Below are 20,892 nucleotides of genomic sequence, written 5' to 3'. Positions count from 1 at the left end.
AAAGGGGGAAGCCCCTTATAAAACCATCAGATCTCGTGAGAACTAACTATCACAAGAACAGTATGGAGGAAACTGCCCCCATGATTCAATTATCTCCATCTAGTCCTGCTCTTGATACATGAAAATTATTACAAGTCAAGGTGAGATTTGAGTGGGGACACAGCCAAACCATATTATTCTGCCCCGGTCCCTCTCAAATCTCATGTCCTCACATTTCAAAACACAATCATGCCCTTCCAATAGTCTCCCAAATTCTCACTTCATTACAGCATTAACCCAAAAGTCCAATACGAAGTCTCATCTGAGACAAGGCAAGTCCCTTCCACCTATGAGCCTGTAAAATCAAAAGCAAGTTAGTTACTTTCTAGATACAATAGGGATACAGGCAATGGGTAAATACACCCATTCCAACTGGGAGAAATTGATCAAAACAAAGGGGCTTCTAGGCCCCACGCAATTTTGAAATCCAATAGGGCAGTCACTTAACCTTAAAGTTCCAAAATGATCTTGAGAGAAACTTTTGTCATTTTGTTCTTCATTTTGTCTTCAAAATGAGAGCTTGTAGTGGGTAATATTTGAATTTTGCAAGATTGCAACTTGTAAAATTTTGTAAAAAATTGTAAAATGTTAATAAAATATGAGTTAATCTGAGTTCTATTTGTAAAATCGAGATTCTTTTTAGCAAAGGAGAATACATTTACAATTAAATTTTCCATAGCAACAAAAATATATGTTCATTTATAGTAACAGCTTTAAGGAAGGGTGAATTGTCAAATAAATAAATTTATCTGGTCTATTAAAATAAGAATTTAAAAGAACTTTGAGAGAGAAAAACATTAAACAATGGCTATATTTTTAATCAACCTTTTAAATCAAGAATGTTCTTTCTGCATTGATGTAGAACAAAGATAAGTAAATAATGACTACATAAATTACTGAGAAGTAATTAAATATTATTGACAAAATTTGTTGATTAAAAACAAATGAGGAAGTAATGATAAAGTTTTTCTATATGATATATGTATTTTTCAATATAATTATAACTACTTATAAAATCATTTAAAACAGCAAAACTGTTGATCACTGGATAATTGAGTTGTTGGGTTTTGACCATCAATTTTATTTTTATAAGTTCATTTTATTATCTTTTTAGTTAACAAGAAAATAGAAAAAAATGGCACCAGGAAAATTGTGCAGAAAATGTTTTTTAGAAGTTATTATAAAAAGTTCTTCTTACTAGAAAAAAGGATTGTGAATTCTTCCCACTTCTCACTTATCATCTGTAAGCATTTTGCAGATAGGACATCTAGATATGGGAAAACATAAGAAAATTTCTCCAATTACTTAAGTGTCCTCCAATCCTTGGAAGGCACTCAGCCTGATAGAAGTGAGTTCTTTGACATAATATTTTGCATAACTGAAGTTCAGACGTTATTGTTTGTAACATCTATGCATCTATATGCAAGCAATACGATATGAGAGGAACAAGTTTCTATTATGGATATGAATTTGTCCTCCCTTAGCGAGAAAGATCATTGAATCTAGGCCAGATGAGAATTGCTGTTATATTCTTAGCATAGGAGCGTCTTACCTGATTCATGAATTATAAGTTGTATTCCATATCCCACTGTATTTGAGTTCTTATCTATTCAGATCTTTCTTGTTTTTGTATATTAACATGTTTTCTCTCACTGTACTGAAATCTTTTTGCTCCCTTTTATATTAAAGGCATTTGTTGCACCCTCCTTGGCTGGCCTCCTCCCAACTCCATCCCATCCAATTATGTTCGTAACTTCCTGACATATAAATGTTGATAGTAGTATAAAAAGATATTATCTAGTGTAATAGACTGTCAGATATAAGATGAGGTTTTTTGCTACTACTTTCTTACAACCTATGACTCTTGAGCCTTTGAAAGCCTAATAAAACTATTGGCAATTCTGTAATTCATTACTTTGTACTCTACAGTGCTTGTTTAGTTCTTACGGGGTTTGTTCTATTAAATTACACTACATAATAAAAACAAGTATTAGCTTCCTGTCTTATAAAATAATGACAAATAAATTATTAGGGCAAAGCCTAACAAGAAAAATAAATTGAGTCATGGTGTTTTGAATTGGTGGTTTCAAATTCAGAAAGCAGAGATGCAAATTTTCTAGAACTTAATTTGAGTCACATCACTGATACTTGGAAGGGGAAGAAAAGAAGAGAAAAAAAGGCAGTCGGTGAGTAGTTCTTCTGCTTGCCTATAGGCTACATGTTACAGGTTCTGGAAAACAGATAGAGAAAAAGGATGTTTTTCTGTATGTACAAGAGGTATATAAGTCCTTATAAATTCAGTGTTTCAGCTGTGAAAATGCAGTGTCAAGATACTTCCTTCCCAATGATTGAATAATTTTTTTCTGTTTTATTGACAAAATGTGTTACAATGTGGTTCTTTCAGAGTTTTGTGATAAGCATCATTATGGTACCCATGTACTTAAAATTGCATTCAAATACATCTCTTTCCCAAATTCCTATAAAAAACATTTTAGACTTATTTTAGACTTATTCAGTACTCTTCTTGCTTATCTTAACACCAAATAAAATTTTTTTTTTTTTTTTTTTACTGGGTAGCAATTAAAGAGTTTGTGCCCTTGACATTGAAAAGGCTTCAGGGAATTGATTACAATAAAGTACCTCAGGTAAACCAGCCTGGAGCTTTCTGGCATATAGTTGTTCATTCTACTTGGATGGAAAGCAAATTGGAAGGAAAGTGACACATTTGGTCTGGCAGGGAGGTGAGTGATACTTTTGAAATATCTACAGATCCCATTTTCTTTTCAAGTTCACAGTAGTTTTGGGAAGAATTCTTGCCAATATCTCAAGGAAGCTGCTTGCCTTATAAGAGAGACATAGGAAAGAAAAGTTGTGTGAAAAGGGGAGAGTGTAAAATAGGGAAAAGCAGGCATTTCTGTACTCTTACTTGATTTGTCCTCGATCTACTTTTGGATGTGTTTTGGCTAGAAAATTTCTTTCTTTTGCACTTCAGAAGAGACATGGGTTTTTAAAAGACAAATGAGGTTATAAAATGAGAAGAACTAACTTCTCAGTTAATTTCACCAACATAATTCTATCAAGAGTGTTAGTAGAGTCTAGAATCACTTAAATAAGTGCCAGTCTCCCCAGGAAGTGATGACACAGGGTATTTCAGTACAATCTGTGTCCTTTGAGTATTGAGAGCAGGAAAACAGAGATTCACATCCCAGATCTTCAATTCCCTGTGCTCTTCCTGTTCCTGAAAATGCCATCTTAACAGATCTGTTCAGCCTGAAACATGTCACCTAACTTCAATTTGATCCAAAGATGTTTCAGGGAAGAGTCTTTGATGCTGGACATATGTTCAAAGGATGTATCACCAAAGTGTGAAAGGAGACTAGCATTCCTCTCACTTTTGATACTACTGAGTTAACACCTACATAAATTTTTAGGAGTACTTTCCTTCATAGCTATCATTCTATTTTCACACCTCATGTCCTGCCTCTGGCTTGTCAATGGCTATTGTTTGACAGCAAAATGGCCAAGTCAGGTTCTAAAAAAAGAGTATTTCTTTTATGTAAGTCCTTTGGAAGCGAAGACAAAGATTAAATTTATGGTTCAGCAATTTCTTAAGATGTAACTTTAACAGCTTTAGTTCTGCACATACAGACTCATTAGTAATTTCCACATAACCTCTTACAAAACATCACATCAAATTACCTGCTTTATATTGACTTCCTGTGTTCTTTTTGTGCCTTTGAAGGTAGGAGTGAACAGGTTCAGCAATCGATGGCTCTTTTGTGTCTGACCACATGGACTTTGGTCTCAGTGGGCTGATTATTATTGAAAGAAAGAAAAAAAGTGAATTTCAGAAGTGTGTAATTTCCTGTTAAAATTTTTTATGAAAACGACCTGACAAAACAAAATTAAACCTTTGTTTTATTGAAACAGTTATTCCTATGTGGGGATCATGACAATGATGCTCAGTTTGGATACTGTTCATGACACTTAATAAAGTCATTACTCTTTAAATCCTATATGAATTGATGAATTCAGTTAAATTGTATAAAATGAAAATATTTTAATAATGGTTGGAATTTTATAGCATCCAAATATTTGTTGAATTCATAGAAAAGGAATTTACAGAAAAAGAAATTGATATATAAAGAAAAGAAAGAGAAAATGTAATCAATTTTTCAATAATGAACATACAAAGTACATCAAATTTTAGATTATAAGTCTACTTTATTCAATGCATCTAGATAACTGATCAAAAACTTCATAAACAATGATAAAAGAAAAAATTGAAAATTCTATTCTTTACCAATAGAATTATAAAAATGTTCAGCTTTCAAAGCAAAAATGCAAAGAAAAGTCACTAGACAAGCATGAAGCTGGCACAAAATTATTGTTCTGTACTTAATGTTGGGTCTAAAATTATTGTGGTTACAGTTTCCACACATACAAACTACGAAGTTAAGTAAATTCAACAATCTTTTAAATAGTCTACGCCACCGAAAAAGCACTATAAGTCATTTTAAATATATCTAAATAAGCAAAAATAAAAACAGCAGAAAATGATTAATGTGGAAGTTAAGACATGTTAGCAAAAATACAATTGAGTTGCAGAAAAATTAGCAATTCATCATATACATGAGACCGATGAATGGATATAGCGGAATAACTTGGGTAACCAAATCCACAAAATTGCTTTTTTTGACATATCTTCTGAATCTTATGTAATGTAGCACTACTATTTTTATTTGCTATGACAAATAGAATTTTGCTATTTCTCTTTGCTATCAAGCCTTGAGAGTAGAGAAGAGAAATGTTATAGCAAATAGAAAAAAGTATGTAAAATATGACAAAGAGCTGGAAGCCTTAGTTTAGTGCAGAGGTCCTTAGAAAATATTGTCTACCTCAAAAATGAAACTTTACCTTTTTTTTTTTTAACAAAGATCACTTAACAAGTAACCAACAATCTATTTTAAGAAAATGATATGATAATGGTTCTCCTAAACAAATAAAATTGAAAGAGCTCAGAACAAATAATTTATTGGGTATCAGTCACATATTCTTCTACCACCTACTAAAATATTGTCAATCATTCCATTTTTAGGTCTTGAACTTGGCCTTAAGGATGCTAGGGATGTCGAAGGGGTAAGGAATCTTAAAAAAATGAATTTGCTGAACAAACTCTATCATACAGAAGACAACGTTCCTGTTCATTGGTTTCATTTTACTCTCTGATAAAGTAGATAAGAAATGAAATTGATCAGCAGTGATTTGATTTTTGGATTTGCATTGGATTTGTTTTATGTATATGGCAAACAAATCCAATAGTGAGGAATGATAATACACAATTATGTCTTTAACAGCTTCTTTATGTATGTGATGCCCCTAATAGCAGCATTTTGAGTATAATCCAAACATACCCTACTGAATATTTAAATGTCCATGGTATACAAATTCTTCTCTTCCTAATACTGCCCTCTTCATTGAAAAAAATGTCTTTTTTTTAATTTTATGCTTACTATTTACCAAACATTATCACATTAAATTCACAAAAATTCTATCATTAACCCTTTGTAGATAAGGAAACTGAGGCTTAGATCTATTAATTAGGTAGTCTGAGATTTACTTTGCTAGAATGAGTGGAGCCTATACTCAAAGCACAGTCCTTCTGATTCTTGTGATTACTTGTAGACAGCCAGATTTCAGGACAAAGTTGTAAAACAGGAAATAAGTTAATGCAAACATGTTATCCAGGTTGCCACCACTAATGTACTATTGATTCTGCATCCTGAGTGATATTTTAAGGAATCTTATAAAATATGTCCTCAAAAATGTCCACCTGGTGATGAAAGGGGGTATTATTTATTCACAGAGTCTCATCCTCCACTGACCAGGAGTGACCCCCAGCAAATTAATTCAAGCTCATTTCCAGGTTGCACATTTTGGAGTACCTAATAAAAAATCCTAGAGTTGGATGCAAATGCTAGGAGGTTCTGTTTGGATGAAGCAATTAAAAACCTGTTCTGAATTGATCATAGAAGCAGTACTGGAATGAGAAGTGGGACCAAAACATTTTGAAGCAGTGTATAAGAGGTGTTCAATACACTCTACTTCCACCTTCTCTAGGGAAACCACTTTGAGAACCAATTGTTTCTAAGTAACTTTATGTTACTCAGAAAAACCGAAAAGCATATAACTTTTATATTGACCATAAAATCTAATGCAGCATATGTAGTAGGCACTGAATAAAAAATTGCTGGTTTATTTAATTATGATTCTTCTAAGTTGTATTATTAATGTTTTACTTATTACATTTAACTTGTTATTGCATTCAAAATCTATTTTGATGCATAATTTATTTTTTTCTAAATTGTTTCTCCTATTACCAAAATAAATACTGAATAATCCATCTTTTCAGCAGTTGAACTATAAGTCTTCTTTCATTTTCTATCTAGTATTTACTTAACATATATTATTAATTATTTAATTATGTTGAGGTCATGAGCATCACACATGATGTTGCAAGAAGACTACTGGGCAAACTGACTGGCACAAAGCAGACACCCATGAATATTTGTTCTTTTCCTTTTGAAATACTATCTGCCTCCATACCTGCTAGCACATGCTGATAATGACTTTAGTAGGAATGAAGAACTATATTAAGACTTCCTGATTAACTGGTATCACAACCATTCTGGATCATGTGCTATTAGCTTAAGGTTTAGTCCTCTTTCTATCACTCTATACTTCTTCATTTCTTTTTTTTTTTTTTTAGATGGAGTCTCACTCTGTCGCCCAGGCTGGAGTGCAGTGGCGTGATCTCAACTCTCTGCAACCTCCACCTCCCGGGTTCACGCCATTCTCCTGCCTCAGTCTCCCCAGTAGCTGGGACCACAGGCGCCTGCCACCACGCCTGGCTAATTTTTTTGTATTTTTAGTAAAGACGGGGTTTCACCGTGTCAGCCAGGATGGTCTCCATCTCCTGACCTCGTGATCCGTCCGCCTCGGCCTCCCAAAGTGCTGGGATTACAGGTGTGAGTCACAGCGCCCGGCCCTCTTCATTTCTTAAATTTAACCACCAGAGACTAATCTAAAGCCTTTCATCTCAAAATATTTCGCCTTCCCCTTTTTTCTATATAATATGAGGATTTTTGGAATTTCAATATTCGACAGATCTACTTATTCAGAAAATAAGGGAATAAAGAAAATAAGACACAGCTTCTAGAGGCAGGATACCGATCCCAGTGATAGGAAGGATGACCCATGCAAAAAAAATTAATTTCAGTTATGTCTATCTATTCCCAGAATAACAGGCCAAACAAAAATTTTCCCAGGTGTGTTTCCACACACTGCCCAAATTTGCACAAAAGAACAATGTGTCTATGATATCAAGACTATATTTCTAGTTGTGTTTTGAATGTTAGATAGAAGAAACCTGAATTTCAGAAAAATTTGGGATATGGTGATTTGAAGATTAAAACAACCAAGCATGGTGTTAATTTAATCATCCATGTATGAAATAATGAGCACTGTGACCCACACACTTAGCTCAACCACCATGCATAAACTAGGAAATGCATCAGGGAACTGTAGTTCATAAGACCATTCTATCCAAAGTGTTCAACTTCTTGTAATTCATATAGTCAACTTACTCCATGTTTTTTATTTCTTCTGTGCATCAGCAATAGCTGTGATGACAACATTTCTTAGATGTAAGGAAAACCATGCATGCTATATTATGAAACAATTTTATTCTGCATGAAAATATGGATATGCCAAGTATTACAAAGTGTTGTTAACTTAGTCACTGGTTTCTTTCTGTCTTTACCAGAAACTTCCTATATTCAGTAATTTTCTTAGCAAAAAATTCAATCGAAGGAAGCACTATGCTGTAATGATTGTCATATGTGCATATTCAATGCCTGTATTATTTCATTTCTTTTTTTTTTTAAAGTTTATGTCATTTGTTCAGCTACCTTTTCTATTTAGGGGTTGACAAAAGACATTTTCTTTTTTTTTTTTTTTTTTTTTAAGAAGGAGTCTCACTCTGTCACCCAGGCTGGAGTGCAGTGGCGCCTGGGACTACAGGCACCCGCCACCACACCCGGCTAATTTTGTTTTTGTATTTTTGGTAGAGACAGGGTTTCACCATGCTAGCCAATATGGTCTCAATCTCCTGACCTCGTGATCTGCCCACCTAGGCCTCCCAAAGACAAATGTTTTTAAACAAAGTTGGGAACATAGAAATTATGGATAATTAATTAAACTGTGTTGTTTTAGTTATATATTACTGGTTGATATTTATTAAATTAGGAAAAGCCCTCTTGAATGTGCTATCACATAAGTTGACTTTGTCTAAAAAAAAAAAAAAAAAAAAAAACTTCCAAACTTCCAGAATGAACACTTGAATTTTTAGTTGGTTTTAAGTTTTTAGTTTTAATCAAACTATGAAGAGAGATCATTTCAGCTACAGATAAGTATGTGAAATCATTTGTTTTGAGGTAAAATACAAAAGCACCTGTCCAAAAAATATGGAAAAATTATCTTCCTCTGATTACTTTTATTAGAAAATAAAACTAATACTTAAATGTATGAGTTAAGAATGAGGTTGAGTGTGGTGGTTCACGCCAGTAATCCCAACACTTTGGGAAGGCCAAAGCAGACAGACCACTTCAGCTCAGGAGTTTGCGACCAGTCTGAGCAACATGGCCAAACCTCATCTCTACAAAAACAAAAACAAACAACAAACAAAAATTAGCAGGGCATGGTGGCACATACCTGTGGTCCCAGCTGCTCAAGTGGCTGAGGTGGAGGGTCATCAGAGCCCAGAAGGTCAAGGTTGCAGTGATGATCGTGCCACTGCACTCCATCCAGCCTGAGTGACAGAGTAAGGCCCTGTCTCAAAACAAAACAAAACAAAAAAAGAACGAGAAAGAGAGTAAGAGATTAATGCAGCAATGAGAAACAGTGACAAATTCACAAGAATTATACAGTTGCTGAACATTTTTGGAAGCAAGAAGTAGGTTTGGAGAACAATACGAAAGAAGTGATAAAATAATGTTACTGTTGTGATACCATTTCAGCTGTTAGATAAAGAATGAAGACTGAAAAGGAGGCTGTTCTCCTCCCCTCAAAGCACTATTGATAAGGCAGCGGATCAGAGAAGTGTTGGGTAGAAAAGAAAGGGGCATGGTCCCTGGAGGGCTCCACCCTGGGGCCTGTGCCCACAGACCTAAACGAAGACAGGCATTTCTGTTTTCTGCCCAAAAAGTTGCCTTTTGGTCTGCCACGCCCCCCATCTTGTTCCCATAAAAACCCGAGACCCTAGCAAGCATAGACACAAGCAGCTGGACATCAAGAGATGCAGAAGAACACACTGGCAGACACCAACAGATACCGACAGGCCACGGAAGGCTAAACCAGGTGGAGGCCAGGGGAATGCCCCGGGGCGATGGGAGGAGAGTCCCGCCGCTGGGCAACCTGACTCCAGGGGAAGACCACCTTCCCACTCCATCCCCCTTCTGGCCCCCCATCCATCTCACGGGGAGCTACCTTCACCACTCAATACAATCTTGCACTCATCCTCCAAGCCCACGTGTGATCCAATTTTTCCAGTACACAAGAGCAAGAACTCCGGATACAGAAAACCCTCTGTCCTTTCAATAAGACAGAGGGTCTAACTGAGCTGATTAACAGAAGCCACCTGCAGACAGCAAAGCTGAAAGAGCACGCTAACACACGCCCACTGGGGCTTCGGGAGTTGTAAACACTCACCCCAAGATGCTGCCATGGGGTGGGAGCCCCAAAACACTCCCTACCACCTGCCTGCATGCTCCCCCCAGGGGTTTGAGCATCAGGGTATGAAGAAGAGACCAAACCCCTGTCGCACACCCTGCGTGGGGGATAAGAGAACTCTCCCGTTTCACTAGGATAAAATATCAACTAGTCTTGACACAGCATACTTTGATGTGCAAATATTTTTCTGGCAGATTCTACATTATCAATGAGATTTTTTGAAAGTTCATAAAATAGGATTTCACAAGCTGACATAAATTTCGCTTTATATAAAGTTTCTAAAAAGCTTAGCCCACCATAATTAGGAGCCTCTATGCTGAGACGACAGAAAACTCATTATTATCTACCCTTATCTATAAAAGGAAATGTTTGGCTCCTGTATTCAGGAATTCCAAAAGCAGGGCTTGTCCTACTGCAAGCTTTAGACATGGGCCCAAAAGAAACCACTCGAACTCAAATCTACCAGTCTCTGGATTGATTTCTTCAAGATGTTTCCATTACTCAGCAACCTCTTCCCTCATGGTTGCAGGATACCATTCAGGTAATCCAACTATAGCCCCTTTTGTTTGTTTGTTTGTTTGTTTTCCAATCCAGCAGGAAAGATAAAGTATTTCTAGTAGCTATGAATGTCATATACTCACTTTCATCGGATGTCTGGGTTATGTGTTCATTCCTGAGCTAATCATGAGGCCAAAGAAATGTAAAGTCGAACTGGCTTAGGACAGGGTCAAATGTACCACTCCTACAGAAAAGGGAGCAGCCACTTCCAATGTGAAGCACATGGGCAGAGGGTGGGGAAGGGGAGATGGTCCAGAGGGAAATCAGGACATGGTTTCTGAATCAGTGTCCTGAGACTATTGTAACAAGTTACTACAAACTGGGTGGCTTAAATCAATACAAATTTATTCTTCCACAGCTTTGTTGGCAAGAAACTCAAAATTTTGCAGGAGCCATCTCCCTCCAGGGACTTTAGGGAAGAATGGGATCCAGGCCTCTCTCAGGTTCTGATGGCCCCAGGCACTCCTTGGCTTCTGGCTGCATCACTCCATTGCCAGCCTGGATTTCATCATCACATTGCCTCCTCTGTTTCTCTCAAAGCTCTTATTAGATCTGTAAGTTTATTTATGTTCCAGCCATATAATCCAGAGTGATCTCTTCAGCTCAAGATCTTTAATTATATCTGCACAGGTTCTTTTTCCAAATATGATAAAATGTACAAAAGTTTTAAGGATTAGGACGTGATGTCTTTGTGTCACTGGTAAACTGGGTTCTTTCTCTACTTTATTTTGATCACAAAGGAAGAACACCCAATTGGGAAAAAGGCAAGCAGGTTTTATTCCTGGCCAGGAATGGAGATGGAGTGAGCTGTCACCCTAAAGAACCCCTTCCTACCTCCAGAAGCTGAGTTATGTGAAGCTGGGGAATTTTCAGAATTGAGATGTGGGGTGGGGAGGTACGTAAACACATGCAGGCAGGAACTCCAGCGTGAAGGCGCAGATCATACACATCCCTCTTCGTATGATGTATATTTAGAAAATCACGATGATTTTCTCCTATGGGTGGGGACTTTAGCATTACAGTTATATGTTAATGATTTAAAGGTAAATGGAGGGGGACAGGGCACCAATTCTCACTTGAACCCATCTGGCATGGTTCTTATTTCCCTCTGGTATTTGGCAAAGGATCATAAATCTCTTGGGGCATCCCAAGCTATTTGGGGTTCATTAAGTAGCCATGCCTGTGGATCAGGAGATTAAATTGAAAAAAACTGTCAAAATAAAAATTCCAACTGCTTAGGCTGGCATTATCCTGGTGACATCTGAGTGGATAATATTTAACCTATTACAGTTACCCAACAATATGAAATGGGAGCCTAGTGGTCCTAAACAATGGATGCCCCACACAGTCAACATATTTGTAAGTGGAAGCAATGTGATATGAGTATCCCTATCAGATTTGGTAACCAGGTTTGAATCTTAGCTGTGCCTCTTACTGACGTTGCAGCCTTGGCAACTTAACTTAAAATCTCTAAGCCTCAGTTTCTTATGCACAAACTAGGCATAATAAAAGTATCTACTCTCACAGGGTTGGGAGCTGGTTAAATAAGTATGTGTAAAAATTTAGCATATTACATAATGTATAGTACTGTATAAATAAATATTAGCTAGTGGTATTTGTCTGTTTAGTTTTTATATTTGCATTACAAGTAAAACACCCCTGATTATTTTAGCATCATTATCTGCCCTAGTATTGGGCCACAAGTGGAAGAAGTGTGATAGTATGTAAAGAGTGAACATCTGGGAGGTAGGAGACCTGGCTTCCTGCCATGGATCTCAGACCATACAGAAGTTATATCCTCTTGAGATAGCACATTCTATATCTACAAATGGCACATTTAGATCAGAGGTTGGAAAATTATAGTCCATGGGCCAGAGCCAGCCACACTCATTCATTTAGGTATTGTCTATGGCTGCCTGGCTGCCCTACAACAGCAGAGTTGAGTGGTCCCTAGGGCGACCTGTCTAGTCAGCAATGCTGAAAAGACACCATTTGACACTTTGCAGTTTAGATGGCTTAGATGCTTATCTCTGTTTAGATGCTTACTTAGAACTTTCTGCCTTGAGTTTCTGTAGTTCCAAAGCCTCACTATTCATGTTCTTCTGGGCCAAGTAAACCAACAGATCACGAAGCTAAGTTATCTAGGGCATGCACTGAATTATAGAGCATCAGAGATAATTAATAATACATTTTCAACTGAACCAAGCACTACTTGATCATTTAATTGGAAGAGGAGGATAGAATCAAAGCAAAAAAAAAAAAAAGGAAATATTTCCTTCTTGGTAAATGACAAAAGTTTTTTCAAACAGAAAATTGTCCTCTTTCTGTTATGGTTTAGCCTAATTAGGATACATTTGAGAAACAGATGGTTTAACATAGAGACTGTTATTTATTAGAAAAGTAGGCAAGTAATTGCAACACTATACCATTCTCTAATGTTGCCTAGTATAAAAGTCTGTTGGACTTTTAAGGAATATATAAGAAGAGTTGTAATTGGCATATCAAACTACCAGTTAGGTATATCTGGCTTCTACTAGTATTAATGTTATAATTGGCTGTTTTCTAGCTCTCCTTGACTGCCCTTGGCTTTCATGCAATGAGGGTGATTTTTCCTTAGGATTACTACTCTTTAACAACTGTGAGGAAAGGAATGGAAAAGACAAGAGAGAAGATAGAAAAAGAGAGAGAAGGAGGGAGGAAGGGAATGAGGATAGAATAAAAATTTGGTAAACACTCAGTAAGAGATTGTCTTTGCATTTGGGAGGGAATGGTCTGGGTCTAAGGCAGTGGGATTCCTTTTCTGGCTATTTCCAGACAGCCTCCTCTATTTACCCTAATGTGCTAAAGAATGTAATTTCATATGTGTGTCTTGATGTGACAAGGACTGGGAAGCACCCTAGAATCTTAATTGGTGGGGATAATTTTTTCCAATTTTTGGAGATGTGGGGCCACTGGGTCATTCACCCCTCCTTTCCTAGATTCCTAACATATTGATAATTAGTCTTTATTAGCCAAATAAAGGAGAGTTCTCAACATTACTGTAAAATAGATAGACAATGTAACACAAAAAACCTTGGCAAATTCTATCTAGCATGCATTTGAGACCTATTGCTCAATTTCCTTAGATTGATGGATGTCACCATGGAAAGGAAAAAATAAGGAGCCGAAGGAAGGAGCTGGAAATATGCATCCAAATAATCATCCCTTAGAATCGGAAGTCTCTTCCTCTCTCTAGAAACACAAATGGAAGAGAACAAGCATTTCTTCTAACAAATTTACATAATACAGCAACTAAACCTAGACCTAAATCCAGGAACTTGAGGTATTAGGACTTTACTAGTCGTATTACTAATTCCAGCACACAACAACTTCTCTGGGCCTCAAATGCAACCTCTATCATGTACAAATCAAAATATCTTACCTTTTAGAAACCACTGTAACATATGACCACTAGCAATTCCTTCCCTTCTAAGATCTGAGATACCGTCAAAAGTGACTCACACTCAGTTCTTGGGAGAACCATACACTCTGACTTCATTAGAAGAAATTAACTTATCTTAACATCTTTATTCGAAGAGATGGTAGAGTGGGAAGTGGGATGGTATTGTAACACCATACTCTGTTATTTTGTAACTCCCTATTTATAAATTGCACTATAATTATTGCTTATGGAATTGAAACTGCTTTAAAGTCTTGTCGGGGGTGATGTGCGGAAATTATGAGTTTTTCTATTGAAGAAGAAGTGTATTCACGGAAAGAACAACATCACAAAATAGTAGAAATGACACCCTGGGAGCCAATTAAAAACAAACAAACAATAATCTTGGGTTATAAATTAAAATATTACTAATCTTTTAATTTAGTCTAGATCTGCTAATTATCTTGAAAGAATGTGATAATTGTGTTATTATTTTAAAAAATGTATCCCAGGGAAATTATACTAATGTAAAATAAATTTGATTTTATAGAAGTTTACTTTATTAGAGATTAATATAATATATGCAGCATAACACCTTAAATATATTTATGGACATATAAGAATGACATAATCAGTTATTCCTAATTATTTTGATGTATTTTATACTCATTTAGGTGAGTAAATTAAATTATGAAAAGATGTAAAAGATAATCTGTATAATGAATGTTGAAAGCACTGTAGTTTTGACACAGAATTATTAATGGAATTATTTGTCTTGGGAGTTAATTGCAATATACATCAGTGTTAATAATTTATTTTACCTCTATTCACCCCAAATAATTACATTTGTATCATAAAAGAAACTATCTTAAATTTAATGGTGCTATAAAATCATAATTAATAGTAGCATAAAATTAATTTATAATTTTTCAAAAATATTCACCAGAAACATAGATATTATCTGCAGTAACATAGAATTTTCTGTTTACACAGCACTTTTGTTTAATTGGGTGTGCAAAATTGTCATTTATAAGTAACACAGCATTCATCTTATGATCCACAAATTTAAAGAAATTATTTTCTAATGTATATTTTTTGGCAGTAGCAGAGGATAGACAGTCATGCATATAATGAAATTTTGACCCTAATAAATTGTGCTGTGGAACAAATAATATATGTAAAGTATATAGTGAAATTCTTAGAACAAAGTCGCTGTTCAAAACCTATGATTTTGCCATTGCTGATTCAAACAGGAAAAGATCAATGTTGAACTACTAGCAAAAGCTTCAAGGCAGAGATGGTTGTTTGAATTCATTCTATCATCCATGTAATCACCAAAGTTTTATTGATCATCTATTGTATGCCAGACATTTCCCTATGTAATGGAGGTGCCATGGTGAGAGACACTATACTTGCCTATAGTTTAAAATGGGAAAACTAGTAATTAGACCAGAATAAAAGGCCTATTCAAGCTTACACACCATGTTAGTGGAAAAACACAAGACAAGAAAATAACCACTGAGCAATAGCCACAACTGAAGTACTCAGCAAATCTCTCTTAAACCAAATGAGATCAAATGTGTGAATCACCTAAACCAGTGCTGAGCATAGTATAGGCAATGGAAAAACAAAATAATGGTTACAACTGTGCTATGATGAAAATATCTGCTTTGTAACTCAGACTAATAGACACAAAATGTCAGGACCATACATAGGAAGCATTACACTGCTCTGATTTCATTTTGTATATAGTTAAATATCAGTCTGCTCTAACACCTGAAGTATTACTTTGAAAATTTTGTAAATTTGTTACTAGGTATGTAGCAGATACTTCTACATTATGGAGAGAGCATTTAAAATGAAATCTAGAATCTTAACATCAAAATTTAAGTACAAGACTGAAAAAAGTAAAGTGTCCTATTCACTCAACAAGTTTTCATTATCTGGTTTATGGGAGGTGCTTAAGATACAAAGATAAGTAGGATATGGTGCCAACCCTCCTGGAATAAGGTGCCATTTGGCATTTTTAAGCAGGAACAGCAACTGGGATTATGAGCAATAACTGAATGGAATAGATATTTGACTTAAATAAGAAAATAATAAGAATATGATAGAGTTTTCCAAATATCTAAAATGCTGAGATGTTGAAGGAAGATTAGATGTCACGTAACCCAACAGACCAGAGGTAACACCAAGTGAAGGCAATTCTAGCTCACAATGGAGTATCCAATATTGGCACTTGCTTTCTGGAGACTGTAGCTATTCAGGGAACATGTTTTATAAACCTTGGTCAAGAGTGCTGGAGAGCACTCCACTTTTCCTCTTCCATGACTAGAGAACATGTCAACTATGGTGTTCTTTACACTGAACCTAGATATATTCCAGAATATGTCTTAACATAGGATTTCAGGCAGCCATTACTCATGAAATAATCAGTATTTTAGCTGAAATATTGTTGCTATTTATTGAGGAGATAGAAGAAACTCCTCAATAAGTTAGTGATTAGAAGAGTTTACCAAAGTTTCCTTCTAAGTGAATTCAATTATCTCTCCCATCCATTTAAAGCTTGTTAGTCATGCCCTTGCTATTTTCTGTCTTGCTAGAATAAAAGAAAGCTTTTAGTCTCTTCTATATGGAAGCATTTCTATATCACTGATTATTTTTTAGCCCAAATTATTTGAAACTTTTGCCTCTTCAGTCTTGCTTGTGCTATAAAACTTGATATCTTCACCTTTCTCTAATATGTATTTTTCTTAGCTGCCTCTGTAGGTAAAAATAACATTTCATTGCTTGTTTCTTAGGTACTTCCCTGTGATATCCAGTTCCACTATTCTTTAACAACGTGCTGTAAACTTTTAATACCAAAAAGATTTCCTTGGCATAGATGAATCTAAGTTCAGTGTCTTGGCACAGATATTAACCTAAATTCAACATCTCACACCAGTCCAAAATGACTGGTATTATTACTGTTAGGATTTTTTCAGCTCACATTAAAATTATTGAAATCCAAAATGTCCTAGAAAAGAAATGAGCAATTGACATTCTAACTCATGGTGTTGCAATCATTAACTCTGTGACCTTGGGCTTTTGTTTTCTCTCTTTTTCTTTTTCATTGAGATAAATTTTTTATATAGTAGAAAGAATGAATCTCAAGTTTACAGTTCTATAAGCTTTGACAAATAAATACATCAATGTAACAATCACACAAACATAAATATAGAATATTACCATCACCCCACAATGTTCTCTCATGCCCCTTTTCGGTCAGTTGTCTTTAGAAACAATAGCTGATATGTTGTCTGTTACTGTTGATTACTTTTGCCTGTTTTAGACTTGATATAAAAGAATTATGCAGTATATTTTTGAGAATGATCTATGTTGTCGTGTGCATCATTTTTATTATATTGCACTATACTTATATACCAAAATTTGTTTATTCCCTCATTGTTGATGAACATTTGGGTTGTTTCCAGTGTTTGACTATTATGCATAAAGCTTCTGTAAATATTATTTATAATTGAAGACATATGTTTTTATTTTTCCTAAGTAGACAACTAATAATGGAATTTCTGGATTATAGGTACATATATCTTTGAAATCAATGGAAACTGTCTAGTACTTTTGCAAAATGGTTTTACCATTTCACACTTCTATCGGCAACGTACTTCTAGTTTTTTCACATTCTTGTCAATACTTGCTTGTTATTGTGAGAGATTTTTAAAATTATTATTATTTTTTATTATACTTTAAGTTCTGGGATACATGTGCAGAACATGCAGGTTTGTTACATAGGCATACACGTGCCATGGTGGTTTGCTGCGCCTATCAATCCGTCATCTACATTAGGTATTTCTCCTAATGCTATCCGTCCCCTAGCCGCCACGGCTGGCAGGCCCCACTGTGTGATGTTCCCCTCCCTGTGTCTGTGTGTTCTCATAGTTCAACTCCCACTTATGAGTGAGAACATGTAGTGTTTGTTTTTCTGTTCATTCTCAGCAAACTAACACAGGAACAGAGAGAGATCTTAATTTTACCTATGCCAGTGAGTGTGTGGTGGCTTTACTTTGCTTTTCTATGATATCTAAGGAAGGTGAGAATTTTTTCATGTGATCGTTGACCATTTTTATACCTTCCTATATAAATTCTTGCTTAAAGAATTTTGCATATATATAGTACATCTATCTATCTATCTATCTATCTATCTATCTATCTATCTATCTATCTTTTTTTTTTTTAGATAGAGTCTCACTGACACCCCGGCTGGAGTGCAGCGGCACAGTGGCCTGATCATGGCTCCCTGCAGCCTCCACCTCCTGGACTCAAGCAATCCCCCCACCTCAGCCTCCTAATGTACTGGGATATTACAGGCGTGAGCCACCATGCCTGACCCAAATTTTTTCTGCTACTTATCTTTTCATTAGGGATCTGTAGAAGTTCTATAAATTTTATGGATAGGAATTCTTTCAGATAAATATATGAAAAATGTTATCTCCTTGTGTCTTGTGTGTATATATATATTAGAATATATTATATATATATTCTAAGTGTCTTTTGATTAGCAGAACATTTTTTATTTGGGCAAAGTCCAATTTTCAATTCTGAATTTTATTGTCAAAGTTTTTGTATTCTTTCTGAAAAAGTATTGCCTCTTGAATATATTCTCTTTTGCTTTCTTATATAAAACGTACAGGCGGCCAGGCGCGGTGGCTCATGCCTGTAATCGCAGCATTTTGGGAGGCCGAGGCGGGCGGATCACGAGGTCAGGAGATCGAGACCATCTTGGCTAACATGGTGAAACCCCGTCTCTACTAAAAATACAAAAAATTAGCTGGGCGCAGTGGCGGGCACCTGTAGTCCCAGCTACTTGGGAGGCTGAGGCAGGAGAATGGCATGAACCCTGGAGGTGGAGCTTGCAGTGAGCCGATAGTGCCACTGCACTCCTGCCTGGGCAAAAGAGCGAGACTCCGTCTCAAAAAAAACAAAAACAAAAACAAAAACAAAAAACAACAACTTATAGGCATAATACATAGTTATATATTTTAATGTATTAGGTGGGATTGAAAATTTATATTTTATATAGGTATTCAATTACTCAGCATAATTTGTCAGAGAAAAAAAGTATATTTTTTCACCCAGAATTATATGGATGTATTTGTTGAAAATTAATTAACTTTATATATGTAGATCTATTTCTGAACTCTAGATTTTATTCCAATAATTATCTGTGGTCACAAAAATACTCCACTGTCTTTTTTTTTTTTTTTTTTTTTTGATAGAGTCTCTCTTGGTCTGTTGCCCAGGCTGGAGTGCAATGGCGCCATCTTGGCTCACTGCAACCTCCACCTCCTGGGTTCAAGCGATTCTCTAGTCTCAGCCTCCTGAGTAGTTGGGACTACAGGCGCCCGCCACCACACCCGGCTAATTTTTGTATTTTTATTAGAAACGGGGTTTCACCATATTGGCCAGGCTGGTCTCGAACTCCTGACCTCGTGATCCTCCTGCATCAGCCTCCCAAAGTGCTGGGATTACAGGCGTGAGCCACTGCACCCAGCCCCACTGTCTTAATTACATATTTTACAGCATGTATTAAAGAAGTGTAAGTAATTCAAATTTGTGCTTCTGGTTCAAGACTGTGTTGCATACAGTAGATACTATGCATTCCTATACAAATTTTAGATGCAGTTAGTCAATTTTTTAAAAGGCTACTGGATATTGATTGGGGTTGCAAAGTGTGTAGACACAATTAGAGAGTATCAGCATCTCTTAACAGTATTTCCTTTTTCAATCTTTCCATTTATGCAGGTCTTCTTTAATTTCTATCAGCAAAGTGTAAAGCTTTCAGTGTAAAATTTTTGCATATGTTTTGATTAATTTACTCTTAGAATTTTAGGTTTTATCGTGTTTTCATAAATATGCTGTTCTTAAGATTTCTTTTCTGTGATGGTTAATATTGTCAACTTGATTGGATTGAAGGATCCAAAGTATTGTTCCTGGGCGTGTTTGTGAGGATGTTGCTAAAAGAGATTAACATTTGAGGCAATGGACTGGGAGATGCAGACCTACCGTCAATCTGGGTGGGCACCATCTGATCAGCTGCCAGCGTGGCTAGGATAAAACCAGGCAGAGGAACATGGAAGGATTACATTGGCTGAGGTTTCCAGCCTTCATCTTTCTCTCGTGCTGGATGCTTTCTGCCTTGGAATATCAGATTCCAAGTTCTTCAGCTTTTGAACTCTTGGTTCATACCAGCAGTTTCCCAGGGCAGCTCAGGCCTTCCGCCACACACTGAAGGCTGCACTGTTGGGTTCACTACTTTTGAGGTTTTGGGACTCAAACTGGCTTCCTTGCTCCTCAGCTCACAGATGGCCTATTATGGGACTTCGCCTTGTGATCGTGTGAGTCAATACTCCTTAATAAACTCCCTTTCATATATACATCTATCCTATTAGTCCTGTCCCTCTAGAGAACTCTACTATATTTTCTAATTGTTTTTTACCAGAATATTGAAATACCGTTGATTATTTTATATTGACCTTGTATCCTGCTACTTTAAAAAATCTAATTATTAATCTGTAGATTATTTTAAATGTTAGTTACACAATGTGTTAACAAATGTCCATTTTCTTTTTGTTCTCTAACTTCTATGCTATTCTTTCTTGTCTTACTGCCATGATGCTAATCCAGAATAATGTTGAAGAGAAAACATGAAAGTGGCATCCTTACTTTGCTCCTAATTGTAGAAATGTTAACACTTCTCCATTAAGTATGATGTTAGCTGTAGCTTCATTTTATAAATATCTAATTTTAGATTTTAACATATCTCTTAATTTTTACTTGTTACAAGTTTCAAGATTATTGAATTTTATCAAGGAGTTTTTTGTTTATTAAGATAATTATGTCATTTTTCTTCCTTATTCTTATGTAACACATTACAATAATTGATTTCAAAGGTATGTCAATTTTGTGTTCCAATAACTTAATCCTGGTATATTATCATTTTTTATATATTGTTGTGTTTGTTAAGATTTCAATGACGTGTCTGCATTTGTGTTAGTAAGGAATACTGTCTAAATTTTTCTTTTCTTATA

The 20,892-nt window shown here is 35.8% G+C and overlaps 1 long non-coding RNA gene across 1 annotated transcript in view; it reads right to left on the bottom strand.

Annotated features, from left to right (window-relative positions):
* Nucleotides 1–252: 252 nt before the first annotated feature.
* Nucleotides 253–20,892, bottom strand: part of LOC129533344 (uncharacterized) — an 88,376-nt gene continuing 67,736 nt past the window's right edge. The window contains exons 3-4 of the long non-coding RNA XR_008679483.2: nucleotides 3,739–3,851; nucleotides 253–334 (exon numbers count right to left, since the gene is read on the bottom strand). This is a non-coding gene — a long non-coding RNA (uncharacterized lncRNA). The remainder of the gene's footprint in view (nucleotides 335–3,738; nucleotides 3,852–20,892) is intronic.

Source organism: Gorilla gorilla, chromosome 4, assembly GCF_029281585.2.
Source record: "Gorilla gorilla gorilla isolate KB3781 chromosome 4, NHGRI_mGorGor1-v2.1_pri, whole genome shotgun sequence".
NCBI lineage: Eukaryota > Metazoa > Chordata > Mammalia > Primates > Hominidae > Gorilla > Gorilla gorilla.
Note: the sequence above shows the minus strand (reverse complement) of the source record. Positions and strands in the feature narration are given on the sequence as shown.